Source organism: Schistocerca cancellata, chromosome 7 (genome assembly GCF_023864275.1).
Source record: "Schistocerca cancellata isolate TAMUIC-IGC-003103 chromosome 7, iqSchCanc2.1, whole genome shotgun sequence".
Lineage (NCBI taxonomy): Eukaryota > Metazoa > Arthropoda > Insecta > Orthoptera > Acrididae > Schistocerca > Schistocerca cancellata.
Genome location: NC_064632.1, coordinates 28,054,589 through 28,060,713, shown reverse-complemented (window position 1 = coordinate 28,060,713; position 6,125 = coordinate 28,054,589). Strand labels below are relative to the sequence as shown.

Below are 6,125 nucleotides of genomic sequence, written 5' to 3'. Positions count from 1 at the left end.
GTATTCCGGTATAGGCAGTGTACGTATTTTGTAAGGAAAATGCTTCGTAGCCAAACTTCAAATCCCTCCGATAAAACAAAAAATAAATAGAATAAATCTTATTGTTCACCTTTACTGAACCCCTATGATCCTTCGTAACATTCCCATGTGTTCTAAGGCATGGCACTAGATATGACTCATTAACAATGAAGTTAAACACCTTTTCTACTTTTCGTATACATCACGGCATTACATATGTCCATCTTTTTATCAGGCCTCTTTTACGTTATACCATGACTGGATATTTTTCTGGATAATGTGTCCACATTATTAGCATACCATCTGCGTGGGATGTCACACGGTAGTTGATAAATAAAAAACTATAACCCACCAGAAGAGGACATGTAGGCTCAGCAGTACCGACCGGCCACAGGCCACAGGCATCACTGGACGCGGATGTAGAAGGGCGTATGGTCAACAGACCACTCTCACGGCCGTTTAGGAGACTAAGTTGATACATCAGCTATAATGAAAAGTAACAGCTCTGGCGTACACGGTCCAGTCACATTAATACGACCACCGCCTACGTTCAACTTCAACGTGCAGTAACCACTCACACATGGCAGGTAGTTGCACGGGATGGTATATATAAAGTGTGTCAAGGGGTGCGGAAAGCAGTGCAGTCGTTGTCGTAATGCGCAAACGAAGCGATTCATCTGACGTCCAAAAGGTCTCTGGCCAAGGGTGGAAGTATTTTCGAAACGGAAAATGGAGCTGTCCAAAACCGGTACCGAGATAATTATGGCGCACCAGTGTCCACAGATGCCAACGGCCCTGCCGCAGTGGTAACACCGGTTCCCGTCAGATCACCGAAATTAAGCGCTGTCGGGCTGGGCTAGCACTTGGATGGGTGACCATCCGGTCTGCGGAGCGCTGTTGGCACGCGGGGTGCACTCAGCCCTTGTGAGGCAAACTGAGGAGCTACTTGGTTGAGAAGTAGCGGCTCCGGTCTCGTAAACTGACATACGGCCGGGAGAGCGGTGTGCTTCCATATACGCATTCAGTGACACCTGTTCGGGAGGAATTTAGTTTTTTTTTTTAATGTCCATTGATGACATTTATGAACAACAGCTGCGGAGATGTGTAAGGGCGAATAGCTGTGCAGCTAGTGAGCAATTGATCGCCCACATGAGCCAAGGAACTACCAACAGTGTCTCCTCAACAACCGTTCAGAGAACACTGCTGTTTCACGCACCTACGCTGCCTACTATTCATCGGCGGCGAAGGTTGGAATTAGCACGCTACTGCCGCAACTGGAAATGCCATGAGAGGGTGACAAGTGGTCTTTTCATGAGAACCACGTTTAATGCTGCATCAGACACATTGTCGTTGGAGAGTACGGCGTGACACGTCTGGAAACTAATGCCTTGCAACAAATGCTGGAAGGTGAAATGGGAAACTGCGTCCTCTTAAGAGGCTACAAGACTTTACGGGAAGCACTGGGCCTACGGGATTGTAGATGCTTCATTCACTGATTTAACACGTACACATAACTTATGAAACAATCTTCGTTATGAATTGTATAAACTGTGTCATAAAATTTAATACGAGTTAAGAAATACTCTGTAACAAACGGAGCAAGTGAAAACTTCCTTTTGAAAATGATTATAAGCCTTTATAATACAAATGATTAACAATTGTAAGATATGCAATAACTGAGAACTGATGGATTACCCATATGCAAATGGCCCTGGATAACTTGAACACACAGTACCCCATAGCGCACAGTACAAATTTCGAAACTTACTTTCAAATAATAACGGATATGAGCCGTCCTTTAACAAAGCCTTTAAAATAGAAACTTTCGCTTTGATTTAAATAAATAATAACGTACATTACAGCTTTAAATCAACAAGAATGAAGTTAAATTCCCCCACCTTAGAGAAAATACGCAGATGTACTTTCAAAGAAATATTAATTTAGTAAAAATGAATTTAGCCGTGACAAAGCAGCAATAAGAATGACTGAGGACCCACTGAAACAAGTTGCTCTTTAGAGACTTCAGAAAGCCCTGAAAGCCGGCATAACTTCTACACAATAGAAAGGAGCAGAACTCTGGCAGGCGCCCCGCCTCAGTCAATGCAGAATGCTGCGGATGTATGGCGGCAATGGAGCAGACACGTTGACCGTGCTTAAGCATCAGGACAGCACGGTAACTGGACCAGCTTGTCTGATAGCCCCAGGTTGAATGAGCCGCTTCCATACGAATCCACTCATCGATGATCAGCTTAGAGAAATGTCAGTGACACGTTCCGTCAGTACACAGTAGTTACGTGAAGATATGGACTACAATAAAGACTTTAACAAGTGGCCCCCTCCCAAATATACCGGGTGATCAAAAAGTTAGTACAAATTTGAAAACCTAATAAACCACGGAATAATGTAGATAGAGAAGTAAAAATTGACACACATTCTTGGAATGACATGCGGTTTTCTTAGAAAAAAAAAAAAGTTCATAAAATGTCCGATAGATGGCGCTGGACACCCAAACCTTAGTGACTGCGCATGACAATCGTGTACTAAAGGAGCTGTAATGAGAGAGAGAATCAGATGCGCCAGCAGTCGCAGCATGTTGAGGTTACCTGAAAAGGCGCTTTTAGGAAAGCTGTATTATCAGAATGGGGAATGTGCTAGTTCAGCGTTACGATCCTATCGCCATAGGAAGGGAATTCGAACGGGTAAAGGTCCGTTGACGAATGTGGCGAGAATCATTTCGAAGTTTGAAGCCACGGGTTGTTTAGACGATAGACCCCGTAGTGGCCGACCGAGCACAAGGCGTAATGCTGCTGAGACAGTTCAGGAAGAAATGGAGACTGTAGGGGGTTCGTCTATGCACGGGGAAGTCAGCGCTGGTGCAGTCGCACGTCGCACCTGGCATTCCATGCACTACTGTTTGTTTGGCACTTAGGCGTACCCTCCGATGCTATCCGCACAAAATCCATCGGCATCATGAACTGTTACCTGACGATTTAGTGATGCGGACGGCATTTGCGGTGTGGGCGTTTCAAAAGATGGCGGAAGATGACGATTGATTGAGTAACGTGTTGTGGACTGACGAAGCTCATTTCACGCTCCGAGTGTTTGTCAACGCCCACAACTGCAGAATTTGGGCTACCGAAAATCCGAGAACTCTCGTGGAAATTTCATTGCACGACGAGAAAGTCACGGTATGGGTGGGATTTACCACATCTATCGTTATCGGGCCTTTTTTCTTCGAGGAAATGCGTGATTCTGGTTTTTTAACTGCTACCGTGACAGGTGAGCGGTACGCCGATATGTTACAGAAACGCATCATCCCCAGCCTGGCTGATAAACACCTGCTAGAACGTACGACGTTTATGCAGGATGGCGCTTCACCCCATATTGCTAGACGCGTGAAAGTTCGCTTGCGCGCGTCGTTTGGTGATGATCGTGTGCTCAGCCGCCACTTTCGTCATGCTTGGCCTCCCAGGTCCCAAGACCTCAGTCCGTGCGATTATTGGCTTTGGGTTACCTGAAGTCGCAAGTGTATCGTGATCGACCGACATCTCTAGGGATCCTAAAAGACAACATCCGACGCCAATGCCTTACCATAACGCCGGACATGCTTTACAGTGCTGTTCACAACATCATTCCTCGACTACAACTATTGTTGAGGAATGATGATGGACATATTGAGCATTCCCTGTAAGAGCGTCACCTTTGCTTTGTCTTACTTTGTTATGCTAATTATTGCTATTCTGATAAAGTGAAGCGCCATCTGTCAGACATTTTTTGAACTATTGTATTTTTTTGGTTCTAATAAATCCCCATGTCATTCCAAACATGTGTGTCAATTTGTACCTCTCTATCTACATTATTCCGTGATTTATTCAGTTTTTAAATTTATACTGACTTTTTGATCACCCGGTATATTCTAACGCCAGGCACTCGAAGAGATCGAGAATGGTCTCCTTTAAACTGAAACTAACAACTGGAAAACTACAATCTAACTACCTCAGCAGGGCCCGCAAACACCAAGGAATCTTTTTAAATCTTTTTAAGTTGAAGACTAAAGACAAATCCTTGAGACGTCGGTATACAGTATGTGCTGAAACAGACTCGTTACCACGTGAGGCACGTATCATTCAGCCAAGGATATTATTTATTGAAGGTAAGAGGTGGGTTTTATGTAAACGTTGTTTTATTATTGGGATGTGTCCCGTCATGAATTCCTCCTGTTAATCGCATCTACATCTACACGTGTACTCTGCAAGCCACAATTGAGTGCCTGATAGAGGGTTCATCGAACCGTCTTCAAACTAATTCTCTCTTATTTCACTCTCGAACAGTGCGCGGAAAAGAAGAACGTCTGGATATTTCCAAGTGGGCTCTGATTTCCGTTGTTTTATTATGATGATCGTTTCTCCCTATGTAGGTCAGCGTCAGCAAAATATTTTCGCATTCGGATGAGAGTGCTGATGACTGAAATTTCTTGAGAAGATCCCGGCGCAACGAAAAACGCCTTCGTTTTAACAATGTCACTCCAAATCCTGTATCATGCCTTTCCCCTATTTCTCTAAAATACTAAACATGTTGCCCTTCTTTAAACTTTCTCGATGTACTCCGTCAATCCTGTCTCGTAAGGATTGCTGGCTGCGTAGCAGTAGTCCAAAAGAGGACGGACAAGGGTAATGTAGTCTAAGGGCTCATCTGCACGCGAAAGCGATAATAAAATTTTTTCGCCCTGTCAAAGACATTATATGATGAACTATCGATAAACAATATGTAGCTGATGTGAGAAAAACAGAAAATGTTTCAATATTGTACTTCAGCTCTGACTCCTCTCGCGCTACATAGAATGGTGAGACAATCTGTTTCTGTACGTACGCTTTTTGTCATTGCTCCGTAACTCCAGACATCTTGTTACATACTGAACAAAGTTCAGTATATATATATATATATATATATATATATATATATATATATATATATATATATATATATATTATTAATCCCTATGTCATTTTTTGAGTTTAATAGTTTTGACAATGATGTAGGCGGCTGCGACATGGCAGACGTTTGTCTGTAATCTGATGGAAATTTAAAAAGTCCTTGCATAAAAGAACCATAAGTCAATCTTCATGGCAATTTTACTGCAAGAAGTCCGATATTTCACAAATGGCTCTGAGCACTATGGGACTTAACTTCTAAGGTCATCAGTCCCCTAGAACTTAGAACTACTTAAACCTAACTAACCTAAGGACATAACACTCATCCATGCCCGAGGCAGGATTCGAACCTGCTACCGTAGCGGCCGCGCGGTTCCAGACTGTAGCGCCTTTAACCGCTTGGCCACCACGGCCGGCCCGATATTTCACACGGTAATGCATAAATACTTAGCAAACGCACGATCTCATCCACCAATGCAATTGTTCGTACGCCAGACAATTTGTGAGGAAATGATATTGTTTAATCTTAATACTCTGAAATATTATTGATTATCTGACCTGTATTCTCATCCTTACTCGCAGAAGCATTATTAGTATTTATATTATTGATAGTAGGCAGTCTCTTTAGTAGATCTGTTTGTTACACTTTATACGTGTTCTGCCAATGAAACGCGGTCTTTGGTTTGCCAATAAAGTGCTGTCTTCGGTTCACCTTCCACACAACATTTTCTGTGTGTTCTTTCCAATTTAAGTTTTTCTTAACTGTAACCCCTAGGTGTTGAATTTACGGCCTTTGTATTTGATTGATTCATCGTGTAACAGAAGTTCAAAGGCTTACTTTTAGCACTCGTGTGGATTACCTCACACTTTACGTTATTTAGTCAATTGACAAATTTGGAGCCGTACAGGTATCTTACCAAAATTGGATTTGATCATCTGATGAATTTACTAGGCGATAAACGACAGTATTATCTGCAAAAAAACTAAGATGGTTTCAATTTTACTCGATGACTTTCCTTCAATTACTGCGAACTGTGAGCTGTCTGTCAGGAAATCATGAATCCAGCCAGTCACGTAATTGGGACGAAATTCTGTAAGCACTCAATATAATTACAAGTCGCTTGTAATCTACGGTGTCTATTCTGGAAATCTGGAAATGCGGAAAAAATATGAAAT

At 42.7% G+C, this 6,125-nt stretch overlaps 1 pseudogene; it reads left to right on the top strand.

The window, feature by feature from the left end:
• Positions 1–803: 803 nt before the first annotated feature.
• LOC126093170 (5S ribosomal RNA) lies at positions 804–921 on the top strand (annotated as a pseudogene).
• Positions 922–6,125: the final 5,204 nt, after the last annotated feature.